Here is a 23094-nt window from a genome sequence, read left to right on the forward strand (position 1 = left end):
CCAAATTTTACCAGGGGACACTCAGGTCTGATCAAGAAACCAAAAATTGCAGCAAATATTAAACTGTTGTATCTTTGGTCCTTCAATATCAGAATCTAAATTCAGTCTAAAACCACACAATTAAAGACAAAGAGACCTTCAATGTCTTGAGATTCAAGGAGTCTCAGATATGCACATTATTAGTGAGTCAAGGAGGCCAATGCTTAGTAGGGAAGGTCTTGACCAAATATCAAGAGAACCTCCAAATGTCGTATTTAGGACAACAGGAGTAAGGTTGTAGTTGACAAAGTCGGTTTTATTGCTTCATTACCATGATGGAGGTCACACACCAGAGGAACCATGGGGTGGGTCACCAAGAAAGGAAAATTACAATACAGTTTTGAGGAAGGGTGGCATTTAGATGAAATTTATATGAAACAGTATTTTGATAAGTTAAAGGAGGGCTGTGTTAAAAGGGGCAATATCAGGTCTGGATGGTGAAATGGACACAAGTTCTCCTTTTCTTCGAAATTACAAATTAAGATAGATGTGGAATATCATACGCCCAAACCCCTAATTTGAATCTCCCTGGGTTGGATATCAAGCAGCTGCTCTGTGTCAAGGTGAATTAGATCCTGTAGGCAAGGGCAGGATATTTTGTTATTACTGAGATTATTTTAAAAGTAATTTTTCTGATAAACTATGACTTTTAGAAAGCCAGATTTCTCACTAACAAAGTAATAGTCATGCTACTGAGTGTCATTAGAACACTTTACAGCTGCAGTGTTTCCTTGGGAGAAATAGAATTTTCTGCTAACTTTGCAGTTGGCTTTATCTGTGTTCTGTGTCTGTTTTCCCAGCTTGATGAATGGCATGGTGGATTTTCAGTTTCTCAGGCCAAACTAATTTTCACTTTCTCAACATGTAACTTGGTCTCTTGTTTTACCAGCCTGTAGAACTTGCCAGAAAGAAGCTGTGGTGGCATGGGACCTTTTCTGAAAGTGATTAATCTCTTCCCTTCTTTTCTGTTTCCCTGCTTCCTAGGATGGGCTGTGTAATTTTGGGGCCCTAGTGCAGCCTGGGGTTCCCGAAGGAGGAACCCATAGGGAACAGAATGAGAAAGCAAGCCTTGGGGTGAGGTATAAAAGGTGTACAGGTTCCCCACTATCCAAAAGTAGTGCGTTCTTATGAAAATTTTCATAAGCCAAAAAAACGGCATAGAGCAAAGAGGCATTACCATTAATTTATATGGAAAATTTTTCTAATGTTCCCAGAATCCCCCCCACCCCCAAAAAACTTCTTAGGCTTTTCTGATACCTTAAGACACACCTTGCTAAAGGAGGCACAAAATAAATCAAGAGCAAGCACAGATGTTCACAGATACAGCTCAGAAGGTTGGCGGCTTGATGCTGAGATGCTGAGTATAGTTTTGGGGAAGGAGCTTGGGGTGCGTGTTGTCTCTGTAAAGGCTCTCTGCAACACAAACGCCAAAGGCTATTTTCACTGTTCACTTTTTTTGTAAAAGCAAAAATTCTCTTCGGATCTCTTTTGGGTAGCGAAAACAGGTGGTAGCGTAGGTCTTTCCTAAAAGCCAGGCTGCATAATACAAACTTTCAAAAAGCAGGGGAAATCTGGAACTACCTGAGTGGTCTGTGGGAGATGAAATGAAGGAATACACGTGAAATGCTTCCCAGGGTGTCTGCATATAGTAAGGTAACGATATAGGTTGGTATCCACAAAAGGGCTCACTACAAAATCACTTTTTGCTTTCCATCTTTTGTTATAAAGGTGAAAATCCTCTTCGGATTTCTTTCAGCTAGCAAAAACAGGTGCTAAGGTAAGTCTTTTGGAAAAGCAAAGTGGTGTTATATGAAGTTTGGAAAAGTTGGGGGAGGGTACCTGTATGATGAGTCTAGGATGTGGGGGAATGGGCAGGGGGAGCACGCCTTCGGTGCCCTTACTCTCTCTAGACCCTCTTGTTCCTATGCTGTTCCTGGGTTTAGTAACTGTGGGGTCAAGACCTGCGCAGGGAGGCTCGGGAAAGACCTCGCCATGGAGGCTGACCTGTGTCGAGCAGGCCCGTGGGAGATGCTGCTTTGTCAGTGTCCCCTTCGGTTCCTGCAGCTTCTCTGCCTGGGCCCTCCTCAACTCTGACCGCCACTCTCTTAGCAGACCTTCCAGAAAACCCATTACCAGTCCTTCTGGCTGAGCCGATATACTTCTGACCTATTTATCAGCCTCTCTTTCCAGGACCCTGCGGAGTCCCATCAACACTTGCAACTTTCCTAGCTTGTGTTTGACTCTGCTCCCACAGAGCCTGTTTTCTTCTCATTCCGTCCTGCCCTTCACAGTGGGTCCCACTCCCTCAACCCTCCATTCACCCTATTATTGCTAGCAGAGGCTCTCCCACATTCTCGCTCATTTTTTTCTCTACTCCCATAATGGCTTTATCTCCTCTGCCTGGGAGTCCTCCTTGCCTTGATCTTGCCTAATCTTTCACTATTATTCCTTCCCCCCCACTACCAGCTTCCTCATTTTTTCCACAAGATCTCTCTGCCTCTACCCGTCTCCCAGGTCCCCTTATTCAGTCTCATCACAGAGCACTGGATCCCTTTTTGCCTCTGGAGCTACAATCATAACAGACTGTCTTCTACTCCCATCATTTACCCTTTCTCCTCTCCCCTGGAACACACTCAGATACTACACCCTCTTCCCCAACCAGATCCCACCCCTTCACGTGATGCTACCCTCTTTGTAAGGACGTCAGCCTCTTATTTCTCACCAAAACCTCATTCACTCCATGAATCCCTCGGATTCATTTGCCTGTCAACCCCTTCCACCAACTGTCTCTACCCCACCATTGCCAGTCTCTAACAATGACTCAGTTTGGCTCAATTTCAATCTTACTGAACATTGTTCCAGAGAGCTCAGCTTCAGAGCCCTTTTGCCTGGCCTCTTCTGCTACAACCACCTTAGGCACTGACTGCTCAAAACACTTGCCCCTATCAACCTTCTGGTGGCAGGTGTCTGCTGAGGACTTGTTTCTCCCTACCTTCTCATTCTGTAACTTCCAGCGCAGGTTTTTGTTTGTTTGTTTGTTTGTTTGTTTCTATCAGGTTCCTTCTCTGGGGAGATCCTATAACCAGATATGTGGATTCAGGTAGACACTCTTTCCTCAGCTCTACTGTCCAGAAGCTCCTGGAGATACAAGTCACAAAGAATGTGGATTTCCAGATTTGGGAGGAGAAAGAAGAAGGGATCATTTCTAAAGCGATAAAGGGCATATTACCAACTCTATTGTTGGTAAGCATCCCTTATCGTTGTGCACTACTCCACAGCCCTCTGACTCTTCTGGAGATATGAAGGCAAACTAGAGAAATCGCATAGTCTGTAGGAGCTTACAAATCCCCAAGCCTTCACAGAATCAGCAGCAGAAATGTAGTTAGCTCTTCTGAAGTCCCTGCTCTGCACAGTGAGTCCCTGCTGGCTGCTCTCCTGTTCTTTGATAGCTGTCCCCCATTAGTTTCCCTTCACTTATTCAATTTTTAATGCCCTCCTCCTGCAATCGTAATGCAGATAACCAATCCCCAGAGAAGCCAATTCCCCACCTTAAAGCCTAGCCCTAGCCCTTGGGGAAAAGTTCTAGAGAGAAAGAACTTACCAAAGAAGGATGGTATGTATCTTCTCTAAGTTGAGTTTCCACTTTAGGAATATGATGATGGAAATGAATTGGAATTCTTTCATGGAGGGAAATAGTTAAGGCCAAAGCATCTCCAGCTCTGGAGTAGCTGGGTCAGCAGAAGCCCTGTGTCCATAAGCTTCAGGCCCCAAGGAAAAGCCAGAAAAATAATGTAACCCCAAAGGATGAGAGGACCTTAGGAGATCCACAGCATAAATGCATCAAAGAAGGGAGGTAGGATTAGGGACATACCAAGCCAAAGAGTTGCCTTCCCAGCCCAGGGACTTAGGTGACACCCTAATGAAAAAATCCCGTAGTTTTTGCCCCAGCTGAAATAGACTTCTACAAAAAGTCACTTAAGGGGCGCCTGGGTGGCTCAGTTGGTTAAGCGACTGCCTTCGGCTCAGGTCATGATCCTGGAGTCCCGGGATCGGGTCCCGCATCGGGCTCCCTGCTCGGCAGGGAGTCTGCTTCTCCCTCTGACCCTCTCCCCTCTCATGCTCTCTCTCTATCTCATTCTCTCTCTCAAATAAATAAATAAAATCTTAAAAAAAAAAGTCACTTAGGAACAAAGGACGAGATGCTTGGTTCAGTGGCTTTGTTCCAGGACACAGCTAAGGGCAAGAAGGTCGCTTGCAAAAACCTCCATCCCCTGTGCATCGTCCACATCCAGTTGAAACCAGAGGAGTTTGGGTAAAGTATCACAGTCATCGGTCCAAGCATTTGGGACACGTCAGTGAGAAAAACAAAACTGACTGCCCTTGTGGAGTTTACCTCTTTGGTCCTTGAGTCCGCGGCGGCTTCCTCTCAAACTACACAAAACTATCAAACCTCCTTCATTCTCCTCAAGCTTCTGCCCCGCCCACCTCCTCGAGAGATTTGCTGTGTGGCCCACAAGCCTTCGGATGGGAACTTTTCATCATCAAATCTTCAAAACCGTTGCATCCCACCTTTCTTTCCTCCTTCCTTACTGCTGTGTGAAGGAGGGGTCCTTTTGGAAGGGCTTTCTTGACCCTCCCGAGGAGGGACCGGTGCTCTCACTTTGACCATCACAACTCTTGTTACACAGTCTTGTAACTTTGGACGACTCTCCAGCTTCTCTGAGCTTCCTTGAGGGGCCCTCTCAATCTCCCTCACAGCTGGCCTGGCGTATCACACCCAGCTAACGGTCAGCAATAACGGTGCAAGAGAATTCACGGGCAAAACTCGAGGGACTCGGGGGGGGGGGGGGGGGGGCGGGGGCGGGGGCCGCGGCCTGGAGGCGGGGCCACGTCGGGGGCGGGGCCATACTGGGCGGGGCTGCGGCCTGGGGGCGGGGTCTGCGCTGGGCGAGCTTTCCGCTTTCTGGTGGTGGTGGGCCCTGCTTCTCAGGCTGTTGAGTCGGGAAGGAAGAGCCGGGGCTTTACCCTCAGAGATGAGGTTAGGATGGGACCTTCCCCCATCCCTGCCTGCGGAGCTTCACCAGCTGTCCCTCACTTCAGCACCCCTGGGCCTCACAGTGGGGCCGCACGGGTCAGGGGCGGCCTCCAAAGGCCTGGAGAGACCCCGAGCACCAGCCGCCCTCTCTGCTGGAGCTCGGCGCAGGTCACCCTCATCATCGTCACCGTAGCACTGACCGCTGCCTGGTGAGGCCGCACCCCGCCCTAGCTGCCCAGCTCTAGGCAAGTGCCCGGGCCCGGGCCCCAGTGTCATCGTCCCAGGGGCTGGAGCACTACGCACATCTGCCTCGTGAGGCTGCTGCGGGAGTGGAAGGAGAGGTGGAAGGGGGCCTAGAACCTATGTTCAGCGCCGGGTTCGGGGCTGGCCCAGAGGTTCTGCCGCAGCTGCCGCGGGGGTTGGCGAGGCCAGCATCTCACAGGACCAGTAGCCACACCGCAGAGGGTGCCCAGGCCGCGCTGGGCATTGTTTTCTGGGAAGCTGCCAGGAAGGCCCTGGCGTCTCCAGCGAGGCCAGGGGGATGGTTCCTGAGAGCCCCCAGGTGAAGGCCATCAGCGCAGCGTGAGGGTGGAGGCACGAGGTCTCTTCCGAGGGGGCAGAGGCAGAAGCCGGTGCAGACTCCCAAGGCCTCCAGCACAGCCGGTGGAGGGGCCTTCACGACTCAGGTATGCTTCTATTACAGCCTTGCTTTGGTGGAGGGGCCCTCAGTGTCAGGCCCTGTGATAGACAGGGCCTCTGGCTGTGACGGTCGTCACCAGGGACGGAAGCAAACGCTACGTTTCTTCTTTTTTTGGACAGGTTCTCTTACATGAGTATTACATGGCAAATTTGCAAGATGTAGATTACCCCATAGTAGTGGTGCTCATAGGCTCCACTCCAAACATTTAATACTAACACTCTGATGTATTTCTTTCCAGACTTTGCTATGAGGATTTTTGGTATTTAAATAATATATATACATATATATTTTTGAAAGGTCAGAAAACATTTAACATTTTATCATAAGCAATCTCTACATTATTGTATACTCTTCTAAACCTCATTTTTAGTTAATGTTCCATATTAACCATTCTGCTTTTTCTTTGATATTCAGGTTTGTTCTAAGTTTTTGATATTATAAGATGTTGCTTAACATATTTGTGGGTAATTGTACTTGCTTCTGAACTGTCTTATTCCAAAAATCACAACGCTTTTCTCGAACCTCAGATGATTTTCTAATCCAGGGTTCTACTCTTGAGCCATTTCTCTTCTTTTTCTGTAGTCTCCTTAGGTGAGGTTTCTACCTACTGAGTATGTTATTTCAATACTGACTTCTCCTTTTTGCTTCAAATTTATACCTCCAGATGCTTGCTAAACATTCCCAACCTTGATTTCCCACAGGTTCCCCAAACCTAACATCTGTAAATTTAGCTCTGCCAGCCGGGGGCTCTTGTTTTCCTAGTCCCAGTATCAATTGGTGGCACCTGGTCACCAAGCCAGAAACGGGTGAGCCTTTCTCTGCTCCGCCCCCTTCATCTTTCCCATGATTAGTCAGTCACCAATATTTAGCACCTGTCTGCTAAACAGTTCTCAACTTTTAATCTCCTCTCGATTCTTACTCGTACCCTGGTGGTTCAGGACCTCCTCATCTCTCACCAAACTATGCAAGTAGCCTCTTAACTAATCTCTGTTCTTAACTAATCCTCTGTTGCTGATCTCTGTTTTTTTTTTTTTTTAGCTGCTTTTGTTAGTCTCTACTCTGCATTTTTTTTTTTTTACTCTAGTAATAAACGCCATTTTGTTCAGTGCTTCCATATCTTTACTGATTACGGTTTTTCTAGTTGGAGTGCCTCAGGCAGGTAAACACTAGAATTTTCACCACCTACTAGAGTAGGTCAGGGGCTTTATTTATTTTATTTTTTTCCAAGGAATTTGTCCATTTCATCCAACTTTTTTACTTTATTGTCATAGTTCATAATAGTTCCTTATTTTTCTTTTAATATTAGTAGTTCTGGTACTGTTCCTTCTTTCCTTGATATTGTTAATTTGTGTCTTGTGATCAGTCTGACTAGGAGTTTATCAATTGTCTTTTTTTTTTGGCAAAGAAACAGCTTTTGGCTTTATTGATTTTATTATTTTTCTGGCTTTTGATAGATTTCTGCTCATATTTTTATTATGTTCTTCCTTTTGTTTGCTTCCTTTGGTTTCCTTTTCCAGTTTCATAAGGTGACTACTTATTAGATCATTAATTTGAGACCATTCTTCTCTTCTTAGTATAAGCTTATTTTTTTCAAAGTGAACATAACCTCAAGATGTTATTGCCTTTATAATAACACAAAAGATGAAACTCAAAACTGGATCATTTGGCCTTTTCTCTTGTTATCTCCTCCTAGTTCAAAATGCTTGCATCTCTTAATAGCCGTCATTCTCTTAGATCTATAGTTGGGCCCCACTCATTCTGTGTTCTCGCCTTGGCACAATTTTCTCTGTGGTTTCAGCCTTTTTCTGGAAAATTGGCTTAGTCTGCTTACCATAGTCACTCTGCCTCCTGTCCCAACACTGCTTCCCCTGGACACATGAAAATCCTTACCCTTCTTGTACTGTGTTATTTTGTTGGTATCTGCTGCTTCTTACAGAAGCAGTTGGTATCACACTTCTTAGAGAAAGTCTGCTGGGTTTTAAGAATGTTTACCTTGGTTGTGTGGATACTTTCCCTAAACATGTTTAATGCTGTGAATTTTCCTATAAATACTGATTTATCTGTAGTCCATATATTTTGATGCATTGTCTTCATTTTCAATTGAAATTATTTTTTAAATTTATTTGACTTTTTGAGTTATTTAGAAGTATGTTTTCAATTTTCAAATATTGGGGAATTCCCCACATATCTTTCTGTGTTGATTTCTAATTTAATTCCATTAGGGTAAGAGAACATACTTTGCACAATTTCAATATTTTAAACTTCACTGAAGTCTTGTTTTATGAACAGTGTATCTTGGTGACCGTTTTTTGTATACTTGGAAAGAATACGTATTCTGTTTGTTGGATAGATTCTCTATAAATATTAGGTCGTTAGTTTATAGTGTTTTTCATGTCTTCCATGTCCTTCCTAATTTTCTTTCTGCTGCTTTTATTCCTGAGGGAGAATTGGTGAAGTGTCCAACTCTAGTCCTGGTGTTGTCTGTGTCTCCTGAGCTCTGTCAGTTTTTGCTTCATGCATTCTTCAAGCTCCACTGTTAGATGTATATACATTTAGGATTCTTATGTCTTGTGGGTGAATTGTCTCCTTTATTATTTTCTAATGACTCTCTTTAATCTGTGGTAATACTCCTGTTCTGAAGTCCACTTTGTCTGGTATTCATAAAGGCCCCCCAGCTTTCTTTGGATTAGTGTTTTCATGGTATATCTTTTTACATCTTTTAATCTTTTAATGTAGTTATGTCTTAATCTCGAAGGTGAATTTCTTGTACACAGCATATGGTGGGGTCTTGCTTTTTTATCTGATCTGACAATCTCTGCCTTTTAATTGAGGTGTGTAGACCATTTACATTGCTATTATTGATATGGTTATATTTAAGTCTACTATCTTGCCAACTGCTTATTATTTGTTCCATCTGTTCTTCGTTTTCCTACCTTTGCCAACTTGCTTTTGGATTATTTTTTACGTTTCTATTTTCTCTTCACGCTTATTAAACCTCTTTTAATATTTTTTTTCTGTGCATGTCACAGGATTTAAAATATTCATCTTCAGTTTACACATTTTAAAATCATCATCTTCAAAAAAAGCCTTCAAATAATATTATACCACTTCATGTATAGTGTAAGAACCTTACAACAAGATATTTTTCCTTTTCCCCATCCTTTGTGCTATTATCATATACGTAGGAGCTGTATTATTTCAAATGAGTTTTAAATTTCTTAAGTAATATATGACTTTTTTTGTGTAAAAATATTAAAACATTTCGCATAGCCTAAAGTCCCCTTGACCATCCCTTCCCTGGAGGTAAGCAAAGTTATCAGTTTCTTATACATTGTTTTAAACTTTTTCTATGCCTGTACTGTGTGTGTGTGTGTGCGCGCGTGTGTGTGTGTGCGTGCATGCAAATACATATACACTTAGAATATGTATAGTTAACTTTTTCACATAAAAGATACCATATTGTGCATACCAGTCTATGGCAGTTTCTTTTATCAACAGTGTATCTTGTCTGTCTACCCATATTAGTACCTCATTCTTTTGCTGTTTGCACCTCTGCTACATAGTACTCTATTAAGTGAGTTGCCCACCATGGTATTTAAGGTGATGGACCTTTGTTTGCTATTATTCATCATGATAAACAAGCTTCCAGTGAACATCCTTCTGTATGCCTTATTGTGGACATATGCAAGTGCTTCCCTAGAGTACTTGTCTAGAAGGGTAATTACATTTTTCATAGAACCCTCTAGCAAGAAATAAAGGGGAGAGGGGAGCAGAAATTAAAACGAGAAGGTTTTAGGGTTGCACTGAGGCTAGTGGTTGTGGTAGTGGGGGTGGCAGGTGTGTTTGGGATATGATAGAGGATTTAAAGCCTTGGAAAGGCTTTGAAAAATCTTATGCAGTAATGGCATAATCTTTGGAACTCAGGGACATATGAGGGAACACGGATTCATTGCTATTTTCATGCCTTGGGTATAAAGAATCCACTTTTTTTCTTCACGGGAAGTAGAAAAGACTGGTGCGACTCATTTTGATGGTCAATCAGAGGGGTTGAATAACTTGCCCAAAGTCATATGGCTAGCAAAGGGCTTATTTTCTGGTTACCTCACAGCAGAATGGGTGACAGCCCAGTGGGCTTGGGAAAGTAATTGAATTCAGAGGTCATCTGGTTAGACACCTTCACTCTTCACATGGGAAGAGAGGCCTTGAGAGGAAAGAGACTTGCTCAAGGTCCCATATCAAGTCAGTGTCAAAGCTGGAGCTCCGGCCCTAAGTGCCAACATATTTTGGCCTGGCTGTAGGTGGCAGAAAAGCAGAAACAGGAAGGAGATAGCTTAGTCCAGCTAGGAAGTGGGGGACCAAGGAGACAGAGAAGCAAACAACATTGCTGCCGCCTCCGCCCCCTGCAGCCCACTCTCTTCCTTTCTCCAGATTCCTGCGGACTTCTTTCTTCAGCAGCATCAAAGAAGTCCAAAAAGGAAAACTAAACAATCCAAATTATAGGATAGAGAAAAAGACCCATTTCTATATAAATGTTACCATTATGCAGCAAAACAAACATAGTGGAAATAACGAGGTTTTGGTTTGAATCTGCGATGTGGAAGATGGGCATGAATAGTCTCTAAACCAACTGGTGGAGCCACAGTAATTCTCTCCTGGATAGTGGAGGGGTGGGGGCTGGGCACATACCCAAACACTGCTATTTAAAGAGTGGTCTAGATCCCTTTGCAGTTATTAATTTCAGGCAGCAAAACAAAATAAAATTTAAAAAAAAAAAAAAGGAGGCATGGGGTCCTTAAAACAAAAAAGTTGGGCCCTCAAAAGACTTCTCAAAGCTGGAAAGTTGTGGAAGAAAGGTTTGAAACTGTCACCAGGCTCTTGCCTACTTTACAGCAGAGGTCCTCAAGCTGCCCACAAGCAGATTGAGGATGCCCTTTGAGAAGTACGGCATTTTGGGGTGCTGTCTTCTGAGTAGTTGGAAACAGAATATTCTTCCAGTTCAGAAATTTTCTAGGGGGAGTTTGTTTGTTTTATTTTGTTTTGTTTTTAGAGCAATCTCTCTGCCTTGGAATATCTGGAATGCCTTTTAAAAAGGCAAGTTCCTGAACTACCCCACCCCAACTCCGGTACTGAATATGGGGGTGGGTCCGGGAATCCTCATATTAAAAAATTGTCCAGGTGCGGGCGCCTGGGTGGCTCAGTTGGTTAAGCGACTGCCTTCGGCTCAGGTCATGATCCTGGAGTCCCGGGATCGAGTCCCGCATCGGGCTCCCTGCTCAGCGGGGAGTCTGCTTCTCCCTCTGACCCTCTTCCCTCTCATGCTCTCTATCTCTCATTCTCTCTCTCTCAAATAAATAAATAAAATCTTTAAAAAAAAAATTGTCCAGGTGGTTCTTGTGCCTGCCTGCTGATGTTTGGCCCAGGATGGGCTTGTTAATCATTTTGCAGTGATAGAGGAACTTTTTGAAAACCTGCATCAATTATGTTGAACCCAATCAATTTACTCTTTTAATTTTTTTTGTAAGTCAAAAAATAGTCAAATATTGGTACCCTATGGTTCAACCTAGTATCTTTGTTTTCTTCAAGTTTTAACTGAGTGCTAGAAAATGAGTTTTCTAGGTTTTTGCTTGGAGACACTCAGGATGAAGAGAATTTTTCAGGGTGTGAGCATTCACTGACAGATGACCTAGGGCAGAGGTTTCCATATTTGGTTAAGTTTGGAAACCATTTCATGAGGCACCTTAGAGTTCTCATTTCTATTTGGAGCTATGAAGTTCAAACATACATGTTATGAGGTAGCATGTCCTCAGGTTTTTGTTTTGTTTTGTTTTAAGATTGATTTCTTAGCGAGTGCGTACGATTGGGGAAGGGGCAGACTCTCCACCGAGTGGGGAGCCTGAGGCAGGGCTCAATTCCAGGACCTTGAGATTGTGACTTGAGCCGAAATTAAGAGCAGGAGGCTTAAATGACTGGGCCACCCAGGCGCTCCGGGTCCTCAGGTTTTAAAGGTAGCTCCAATGTTACTTATGTTTCTGACCTAATCCTCTTTCTAGGATCTCTACAAACGCAGTGGGAGGACTTTCTCCCCATATTGCAGGGAAGGATTTAAGATGCTAAACTTCTGGAATAATGCAAGGACATATCCATCAGTCAATCAAAACAAAGCTCCCAGGGGTGAAGTGATAGGGCCAGGACCTCACACATAGCAACGGGGAGAATTAGGCTTTGGACTTAAGTTTTTGGGAAGCAATTCTGGTGCTGTAAAGAGTATGCATTAAAGCAAACTTTGATTCTAAATTAGGACTGTCACTTACTAGTTAGTTATGTGATCCTGGTCAAATCAGGTAACCTCCTGGAGCTATCTGCATTTCTAAAACAAGGAGAATGACCTCTTGCAGAGCTGGTGGGATTGGCAGTGCTGTGGTTTGGGGAAGTTGCGTGAGATGCTCAGAGCTGTGCATGCCCATAGGAGGTTGTTAGTAGTGGTTATGATTAGTCAATTCCAGGCTGAAGTTCTTTTTTCCACAGATATACAGCAACCTTTCAGGTAAGGAAAAGAAGTCTCCCAGTGCCTTTTAGACTAGCTGCAACTCTTACCCTACTCCCCCTACCACCCTGTTCGTACATATAACTGCCCTGGGGCATTTGCCCTCCACAGGATAAACCCTTGTGGAAGCTGGCATACCTACCGTGGGCACCAGCAGGTACCAGCACGGGCTAAGCTTTCAGAAGGGCTGCTTCGTTTGATCCTATCATTCTTCCATCCCTCAGTGTGACTCATAAGAGCCCAGACTTCCTTTCCTTTCATCTACAGTGATTTTGGTCTCTCACAGCCTCTCTTGCTTGTTAGGCTGAGCTGGGAGAAAATGCTCAGGGTTGCACTGTCAAATATTAATGAAGAAGAAAGGCCTCCTGTTTGGGGATCCCTGTAACAGCTAATAAACACCAGAGGCTCCGTTTGGGCAGTCCTTTGCAGTTTGCAGAATCCTTTCTTATCTATTAGCTCATTTAATATTTGCAAGGCAGTGTGATGGCTAAGGACGGGGCTCTGGAGTCTTGCACGTTGCCTTCAAATTCCCTCCTTCACCTTTTCCCAGCTAAGTTTTCTTGGGCAACTAACTATCTCTGAACCCCCTAGATTCGAGTGGGAAGTAGTTACTGTATGGTTAAGAAGAGCTCAGTAACGGTTGGCTAGTGTTCCTATCATGCCCATTTTACCGAGTGACTTCAATTTTTTCCATAACCTAACCACTTGTCCTTAATCTAATAGGTCTAGCCTTACTTTCTTTATTTTTACCCCTGTATCTTGTCTTCCCAGCCCTCTGCCTCCACACCCTCCTCAGCCTCACCCCCCCCCCCCTTCACACATAGCCTACCCTGAACTTTTCCCTTTCTGCGCTGTGCAGGCTGTCTCGGGCCTTCGCAGGCGCTATCCTGTCTGTTCTGAGCCTGCTTCCTGGATCCTGGTAAATACCTACCTGTCCTCCAGGCAGGCAGACTCCCTCTTATCGCTAGGCTTCCTGCTTGCTTTCTGCACACCTTGGTTACAACACACCGACACAGTCTCTTTCCCTGTCTGTCCGCTCATCAGACTGAGTGCTCCCCTGATCTTAGATAAGCACTCAAGTCATTGAGTTTGGAGGCTGTGGGGCCGGTCCTGGAACTCAGGCTCCAGATCCCAGTCCCTCATGCTGTCTGGGCACCTCTGAGGCTGCCTCTCCACGTGGCTTCCTCACATTGCTGAGTAAATTTTTTTGGCCTAAGCTGGACACAGACAAAAATGAATGGTACGAAAGCACTAGACTCCATGTTTACAGGCTCAGTAGAGATTTCCAAAGGACACCAAGCAGCCAGTGTGCAAAGGCCTGCTTTTAATGTATCGGAAAAAACACAATTACAGAATGCCCGCTTTTGATGTGCCTTCTGTTTCGTCTTTCTGAATAAAAGGGAAACTCTGGCTCCAGGCTGATTTTCGATTGCAAAAATAGACTAAATTCCAACCCTTAAATTATCAAAAGTGCCACATACTTGACAAGCAGCTAAGCAGAGAGCAGAAGCTACCAAGTTAGTAATTAAACAGAGCTTAAGTCAAATTAACAGAGACAGACATTCTTGTCTGGCGGTCAGAACAAAGGCCTGGAGAGTCCTGAATCTGGCCCTGGTGCCCGCACGTGTCAGAGTCAAGTCCTGACGTGCAGCCACAGTTGTCCAGCTGTGAGACCCAGCTCCCTCCGCTCCCGTCTGTCTTCCTAGAAAGGCTCCCGGGGTGGGAAGGAGTTGTGTTCCTGCTGAGAGATGAGAAGGGGGGCGGGGGAGGTAGGCCTGAAAGGAATCAGGAGGTGACTGCTGGGGGGACCTAGCTAATCCCCATTTCAGAATTTGTTTCCAAATATTACAAGGGGCCATGGAAGATCTTTTTAGAAAATACAAAATGATTGTAGATTAGGAGCTCTTATAAGTACCTTAGTGGAAATTATTCATTCACTGAAAAAATACTGAGTGCCTACAGTGGTGGACAAAGCACAGTTCTAGGCTTGGGTTCCTGACATGCTGGAAGGGGAAGGCAGACAATGAACAGGCAGATAAATGTGTGGCATGGATATCACTATAGTGAAGGGAGGAAGAGAGGGAGTTCAGGAGATAGAAGGGGTGGGCAGTAGGGGAGGATGGAGTTGTTATTATATTAGGCAATTAGGGGAAGCCCTTCTGATAAGGGATATTTGAGTAGAAACCTAAAAGCAGAAGAGAATTCCAGGCAGAAGAAGCAGCAAGTATAAAGTTCTTGAGTTGGAGGAGTGTTTAGGATGCTTGAGGACTAGCAAGGAGCCCAGTGTAAGCGCGATTAGGGCAAGCAAGTGCGAGCGGTAGAAAGATGAGGTTTGAAAAGGTTAGGGGCTAGATCACGTAGGCGTTCCAAAGACACTGGCTTTTATTCTAAGTCAAAAGTGAAGGCAGGATAGCCCCCTTTCTCATGGCTGAATAACATCCCATTGTGTATGTATACCACATCTTTTATCCAAAAAAAGGAGAAAAAAAGGGAAAAAAAGGCATTGAAGGATCTTGAGCAGGTCTGCGTGACTTAGAAGTAGACTTACAAGTGATTTCCAGTCACTTGGGCTGCTGCATTGGAATTAGGCTGTGGAGCAACAAGAGTAGAAACAGAAAGACCTGCTACGAGGCTATCGCAATAATCCAGGGGAGACACAACTGTGACTCAGATCAGATGATGGTAGAAAGTGGTTAGATTCAGAATAACTTTTGACAGTGAAGCTTGTAGGATTTGCTGATAATTTGGAACCAGGATGAAAAAAGAAGCATTCAGGGATGACTTTAAGGATATGGGCCTGACCAAGTGGAATGATGGGTTCCTATATAATGAGATGGGGAAGAGAAGGTCTGGGGGTTGGAAACTAAGAATTCGTCTTTGGGTGTGATAATCGTGAGATGGTTGTCACACCGCTGTGAACAGGTATTGGGATACTATAGTGTGTAATAGGTACTGCGAAGAAGCACAGCTCTGGAAATCAATGAGAATATATATATATATTTTTTTTGGTGTCCTGATGTCCCTTTAGCATTTATTTGCTGGAGGAATAGTTTTCTCTGGCTTGGGTGAAAACTCTGGTGAGTACCATGATTTTTTGGGTTACTCTTAGGTATCAGTAAGTCTTCTAGTTTTCTTTAGGTAGGAAATCAGAGTCTGGATTCAGAAATAAGTATGTCCAGTTTAGTTTATTGATTAATACTTACATATGCATTAAAAGGTCACATTCCTTCTGCTTCCGATTTTTGCTTTTAAGCCTCTTCCTCTACCTTCAAACCTGTCAAGCTAGGTCCTGTAGCAGATAGGAAAAAATTTTCCCATTGGGGAAGAAATTATGGTTGGCTTTTTTTCTCTTACGTTCTCAGTAGCTGGGCTTTCAACCACTCCAGAGTTGGAGGCTTTGGAAGGTAGAGGGGAAAGAGATTAGAAAGTCCCCACTTGGCTGAGACCATCCTAGTACTTCTAGCCGTGTCCTCCTGGGTTCTTTCGTGGCTTCTGTGGCTGCTCCCCTGCTGTGGCTCCTCTTTCAGCAACACCGTGGGAGTGGGTGATATATCCTGTTTTTCCAGCTGCCACTGGTTTTCCCACAGCTCACTCTCCCATTTACAGTCTCATCACCCCACCGAGCGGCTCCTGGCTGACTCTCCTGCATGGCCCACCTCTTGTCCACAGGAAGCACACACCCTGTGCCTCAGCTGATCCCCCAAGGATATCTCTTCTCTGCTGCCCCCCACTTCTTTAGCAGCCTCTCACCTTTAGCCCCCCCTCCAACCCCCCCAGGGGCAGCCAGATTCCACTGAATTAAGCAGCTCCCACCATCCCCCTTTCTCCAAACTGCAAGGAACACAGTTCAGCTCTCCAAGTCATAGTCTATCGCTAGATCTGAGCTGAAGGTAGACTTCCCCACCTTTTTTATTCTCCAGTGAGCAGAGCTATTCATAGCATAGCTGTCTTGAAAGAAATTTCACAAATCCGCTCTCTTCAATTTCTAGGAGCCAGACCATCTTATAACCTTGATTACAGTGAGGGGCTCAAGTTAAACTGTTCTCTGATACCGCTGTGAAAATCTTGATTCTCAGCGGCCCCTTGATTTCTCTGTGTTTATGTCTGTTGTATTAAAGCCTTGTCCCAAATTCCTTTATAACATCTTGTTATGTTTTCAAAGTGTGGGAATCAACAGCATATGAAATGTACTTAATGCCACAAGATTAGGGGGAATTGCCTATGGTATGAACAGCAAAAAGGTCTGAGGACTGAGCCTTGAGACTTTCAGAAATCGGAGAAATGAAGAACCAGCAAAAGGACACTGAGAAGAAGCATTTAGAATTTGCTCTATTTCTAGACCGGCTTTAAAAGAAAAAAAAAAACAAAAACCCAAACAACCCTTCAGGCTTGTAGAACTCCTCTTCTATTCTGAATTATAAGAACTGGCTCTCCCAAGAGTGAATTTTCCATTTTTCATGATGTCACTCTCGATGTGTACATGCCTTGGCGTTTACCCAGCGTCTGTCGTCTCCTTTTAACCGCTGATAACCCTGTGAGGAAAGTTCATTACAGACAGGAGAACTGAAGGCCAGAGAACTCTCAGAGACTTCCCCAAGGTTCAAGAAGTAAGAGACAATGGGTGGATTGAGATGTTTGGTTTCAATTTTTTCTTTAATAGACTTAATGTAGTTTAAAAAAAATGTTTAATTCCAGGTAGTTCACATTCAGTGTAATACTAGTTTCAGGTGTACAATATAGTGTTTCAATGCTTCCATACATCACCCAGTGCTCATCACGACAAGTGCCCTCCTTCATCGCCATCACACCTATTTAATTCACCGCCCCCCTCCCCGACCGCCTTTTGGGTTTTGAGCTTTTTTGCGCAGCTGCCTTGGAGACCCTCATAAAAATCATAGGATTTCAAGCTTTTGCTGAAGTCGTCTATTTAATCAATGGATGACAAAGGTTTTATCTCACCAGCAGGACAGAGTACCTTGATTGATTAGTTATGACCGATTGATCAATTATGACTGCCTGATTGATTAGTTATGACTGCCTGATTGATCAGTTATGACTGCGATTGATTAGTTATGACTGCTCTTGGTGTGGTAGGGGTTCTGGTGGCATGTATGCCATGTATTTGGCATCACCGATTTAATTTATGTGTGTGTGTGTGTGTGCACGCGCGTGTGCACACGTATTGTTTCCTGGAACAGTTGCAGTTTCTCAGAACATATTACAAGAATGGGAACAGGAAGAAAGAGCAGGCTAAACCCATCTTGGGTTACTGAAGATGACAACATTGTATACATGCAATCTGAGAGCACACATTTTTTAAGATGTGGCATGAGTAAAGAAAACAGCCTCAAATCAGAGCAGCCTTACAAACCAGCAGTTTTCTCCCTGGATTTTTATTTTGAGAAATTTTGAACCAACAGAAAAGCAAAAGAGTGAGTAGTACAAAGAGTACTGTATGTCATTTTCCTAGATTCGTCAATTGTTAAAATTCTCCCTCCCTCTGCTTTTATTCTGAATTATTTGAAACTAATTTAGAAGTTCATGACACTTGGGGATTCATCTCTTAAGAACAGGGAATTTTCCTATGTGATCAAAATGCCATTATTATACCATTAAAAATAATATATAGGCCATATTTAAATTTACCCAGTTGTCCCTAAAAGTGAGATCAGATTGTACTACTTTTTGACAAGATTTTATCTCGGTAAATGATATATTGTAAGATTTTTGACTTCATTGATAAAATGTCCATCAAAAATGAGCATGCTGGGGTGCCTGGGTGGCTCAGTCAGGTAAGCGTCTGCCTTCAGCTCAGGTCATGATCCCGGGGTCCTGGACTCGAGCCCCGCATCAGGCTCCCTGTTCACCCTTCTCCCTCTGCCCCTCCCACTGCTCGTGTTCTCTCTCTCTCTCTCAAACAAAATCTTTAAAAAAAATGAGCATATTATTTTATTACCTAGATACAGTACACTTTATTTTACTAGCCTTTTACTTTTGGGCATTTAGTCTGCTTTCTACTTATCAGTTGCTCTTGTAAATGCTGCTGCAGTGAACATTGTGGGAGCATGGTAGATTGGCCATAATATATATTCCAACCTCTTTTTCCAGGGCCTTCCTATAGTAAGAGGCTACATTTTTCCCAGCTTGCCTTGATTTGGGTTCTAGATGTAATTTAGTTACCACCAATCACTTGCACTTACCTAAGATTTGGAAGACGAGAGAGAGGTGGATGTCTAGCTTTTGCTGCTCCTGGATTTCTCCTAGAAAGCATGGCTATTTATTTCTTCTGCAGTGTCAGAGGCTACAGAAAGCCATTGGAGAGTTGAAGGCAGAGGCATGGAAAGATCTGATTTAGTTGTTGTTTTTTTTTTTTTTTTTTTTTTTTTTTTTTTTTTTTTTTTAAATTATTATGTTTATCACCATACATTACATCATTAGTTTTTGATGTAGTGCGCCATGATTCATTGTTTGCATATTACACCCAGTGCTCCATGCAGAACGTGCCCTCTTTAATACCCATCACCAGGCTAACCCATCCCCCCAGCCCCCTCCCCTCTAGAACCCTCAGTTTGTTTTTCAGAGTCCATAGTCTCTCATGGTTCATCTCCCCCGCTGATTTCCCCTTCATTTATGTTTAAAAAAAAAAAAAGATAGCAGGAGGGGAAAAATGATTTAGTTTTTAGTCATGCTAGCTGCTGCTTGGAGAACAGATTAGAAGGGAGTGTAATTGGAATCAGGATCCAGTTAGGAGGCTCTTGCTATCTGGGCAGAGATGAGGGCGGTTTGGACTAAGATGGTATCTGTTGATAGAGGAGGTGAGCAATAGCTGTGTTCAGAATATATTCTGAAGGTGGAATCATCAGAATTTGCTGCTATATTTATTGTCTATGGAATGTGAGAAAAAAATGATCCCTGTCTCCCTTGTCGTTAGAGTTCTGGATGTAATTCAGCGTTCCACCTATCAGATGCACTCACGTGAGATGTGGAAGGCAAAATTAAGGTAGAGGTCTTGCCTTTGCTATTTCTGACTTCATCCACTGCCCCTGGAAGGAAGGCAGCGTGTATGGGTTTAGCTGTAGGAACGATTGTAGATTTGGTGGTGGGAGCGTTGGCTGGTTGTCTCCTGGTGTTTCACTTTCCTCATGAACTAAAATGCAGACATCAGCTGAGATTGGGGATTGTGGGAGGAGGGACTGGGGCTTATTATTTATCCCGTGTTGCTTCCTCCCCTGCCAGGACCCTATGCAATTCCTGGCCTCTAGCAGATAATCACTTTGTTGTTAACTGGATAATTCTCTACTTTCACAGAAAGATTTACCCATAAAGCAGCACCTTTAACTTCAAAATAAATCAATGCAGTAAGCTAAAGCAAGGAGATTGTCACATTGCTGAAAGAAGCAATCTTTTACTATTTAAACCTCAGGTTTCAAACAGTAGTTGTCTTTGAAAGTGTTGCTAGGTTTGGAAGTGTTTTTTGATTTTGACCTATCCCCAAAGGTTCTGTATCTTTTCAAGAAATGATTCGCCTCCTGAGGAGCTGTTAATGTTTCTTTAAGGGACAAATAGCCACCTATATTTGAAAACACTTGGGAAATCTCTCGCATTTTTCTGACAGTCTTGAGAAATTGGTAAGCCAGTCTTTAAAACTTGGCGTGATGAAACTGGTCATTCCTGTCATGGTCCATATTTCTTTTTAGAGCATGTTAGGTTTTTTTCGTTATCCTTTGCTATATTGAATCCTAATTTCTTGATTCAGATTTCTTTACCTAACCTCTAAATATCCTCAGATTGGAACTGAATGTTTAGATTGAATATAAGCCATCTGTGGTATCAGTGGTGGAAAAAGTATTTGATTTAGAGCTAGAAGATATAATTTTGGGTCCTTCCTCAGCAATGTCCTGGTTATATGACTTTGGGTTATTTAATTAAATTCCTGAGACTGCGTTTCTTTTTTATAAAACAAGGTTGATACCTACCTCATATAGTTACTGTAAATAATGACAACTAACATCTCTCTAACTTGCAGTCATTTTTCCACATATCATCTTCTTTGATCTTCAGATCAACTCCATGAGCTTGATGGGGCCTATATCAATCCCCTTCTACATACGTGGAAGCTGAGGCTGGGCAAGTCTCATGTGAAGGATCAAATAGGTGTCAGAGCTAGAATTTGAACCCAAGTATTTTTTCTGTCAAAGCCCATATGCCACCTATCATATTCCATTGGGTGTATACAGCATTTTATAAATCTCAAAGTGTTCTTCAAAAGCAAAGCACTATTATTTCTGTTATGTTACTATCTATTCCTGAGATGTTCAGTGGTGGTTTTGTTGTGAAAATAGCCAGACATGCAGTTTGATGGTCTAGAATTGTGCTGTTCGGTATGGGAGTCACTAGCCACATGTGGCAGCTGGGCACTTGAAGTGTGGCTGCTATTACTGAGGAACTGAAGCTTTAAATTTTGTTTAATAACTTTAAGTTTAGAAACTGAAAATCCGTTTTAGTTACTGGAAAACTTGTAAGTATATTTGAAAGAATTTGGTTACGTCCATCTATTTTTCCAGCTGTAAATTTTATGATCTAAATACAGATGAGTATTTCCAGTGAAAATGTAGCAGTCATATTGAGATGTACTATAAGTATAAAAAATATGTCAAATTTTGAAGACTTAGTACAACAAATGTAAAACATCTTACTAATATTTATATTGATTACATTTTGAAAGGATAATACTGTAGATATACTGGGTTAAATATAGTATTAAAATTAATTTCATCTGTTTCTATTTACTTTTAAATGTGGCTACTAGAAAATTTAAAGCTATGCATGTGGCTCACATAGTATTTCTTGGACAGCATTACTCTAGAATTAACTCTGAAGGAACATTTGTGTTTCCGTGACTAGGTATTTCCAGACCAGACAGTGCAAATCATAGTTCAAATTTCATGTTTTCTCTCAAATAAGGAGTCTCTGGAGCAACCTATTTTGTGTATTATGCACTGGCTAATTACTATTCCTTCCAAACAATTAGATCTCTTGTGGGTGCTCAGTGAGGTTTGTTCAGACCTTCCGTGAGGAGCTTTCCTACTTCTGCCTGGTGGGAAGAACCAGCCAGTCTGGCAGGTATAGCCTTCTAACTCTCCTTCCCACCCACCCTCAAGGCTTCCCGAGTTTGTGTCTTGGGTTCCACTTTGACCTGCCCCCCCCACCCCCACCTCCTGCAGGTTCTAATTCTACCATGCTTGGTTTTGGTGCTTCCTGGTGAGGCTCCACCTGGGTCTGTGCTGGCTTGGCTATTTGCTTGGAGTGTTCCACTGTGCAGGACGTGATTGGACATAGCTATGGAAGATGCTAGGTTGCAGGTAATACCTTTCTACATATCCACATTCCTGAAAGTGGATGTGAAAGTTAAACATACCAAAAACAGAGCTATATAAGGTGAGGACTGTAAACCCTATAGCCTAAATAAATATCTTAAGTAATTCCTTGTCTTCTATTATTTTATTTTGGTTCAATATTTTATATATTGCAAATGATCACCACAGTAAGTCTAGTTAACATCCATCACCATACATGCAGATTTTTTTCTTGTGATGAGAACTTTTAAGATTTACTGTTTTAACAACTTTCAAATACACTATTATTAACTGTAGTCGCCATGCTGTACACTACATTGCCATGACTTATTGATTTTATAACTGGAAGTTTGTGCTTTTGACCTTCACCTATTTTGCCCATCCCATACCCCTGCCTCTGGCAATCACCAATCTCTTCTCTGTATCTGTGTTTTTAAAAATAACATATTTCCTATAAAGTGAGATTATAAAGTAGCTCTGACTTATTTCATGTAGCATAATGCCCTCAAGGTCCATTCGTGTTGTGACAAATGACAAGATTTCATTCTTTTTTATGGCTGAATAATATTCCATTATATATCTATATCTATCTATCTGTCTACACACATGTCACATTTTCTTTATTCATCCACTGATGGATACTTGGTTGTTTGCATGTCTTGGCTATTGCAAGTAATGCTGCAGAGAACATGGGGACGTATATAGCTTTTTGAGTAAGTGTTTTTGTTTTCTTTGGATAAGTAGCCAGTAGTGGAATTGTTGGATCATATGGTATTCTATTTTTAATTTGTTGAGGAAGCTCCATACTGTTTTCCATAGTGGCTGCACCAATTTACATTCCTACCAACAGTGCACAGGGTTCCCTTTTCTCCACATTCCTCACCTCCTGCTTGTTATTTCTTTTCTTTCTTTTTTTTTGGTAATAGCCATTCTAACAGGTGTGAGGTGATATCTCATTGTGTTTTGATTTGCATTTCCCTGATGATGAGTGATTTGAGCACCTTATGTTCCTGTTGGCCAAGTATATATCTTCTTTGGGAAAATGTCTGTTTAGATCCTATGCCTATTTTTTTAAATTTAAATTCAATTAGCCAACATATAGTACAGCATTAGTTTCAGATGTAGAGTTCAATAATTCATCAGTTGCATATAACACCCAGTGCTCATCACATCACGTGCCCTCTGTAATCCCCATCCCCCCGCGCATCCCCCCCTCCAGCAACCCTCTGTTTGTTTCCTATAGTTAAGAGTCTCTCATGGTTTATTTCCCTCTCTGGTGTCTTCCCATTCACTTTTCCCTCCCTTCCCCTATAATCCTCTGCGCTGTTTCTCATATTCCGCATATGGATAAAACCATTTGATAATTGTCTTTCTCTGACTTATTTTGCTCAGCATAATACCGTCCAGTTCCATCCACATT

General features: G+C 42.9%; 1 long non-coding RNA gene across 1 annotated transcript; it reads right to left on the reverse strand.

Moving 5' to 3' along the window:
• Positions 1-306: 306 nt before the first annotated feature.
• LOC112836330 (uncharacterized) lies at positions 307-4796 on the reverse strand. The gene is made up of 3 exons (XR_003211460.2): positions 3641-4796; positions 3032-3177; positions 307-614 (listed from the first exon to the last, which is right to left on the reverse strand). It is a non-coding gene; the product is annotated as an uncharacterized lncRNA (long non-coding RNA).
• Positions 4797-23094: the final 18298 nt, after the last annotated feature.

This window comes from Callorhinus ursinus, unplaced genomic scaffold (assembly GCF_003265705.2).
Source record: "Callorhinus ursinus isolate GAN/ISIS: 27379988/994484 unplaced genomic scaffold, GSC_fseal_2.0 scaffold24, whole genome shotgun sequence".
NCBI lineage: Eukaryota > Metazoa > Chordata > Mammalia > Carnivora > Otariidae > Callorhinus > Callorhinus ursinus.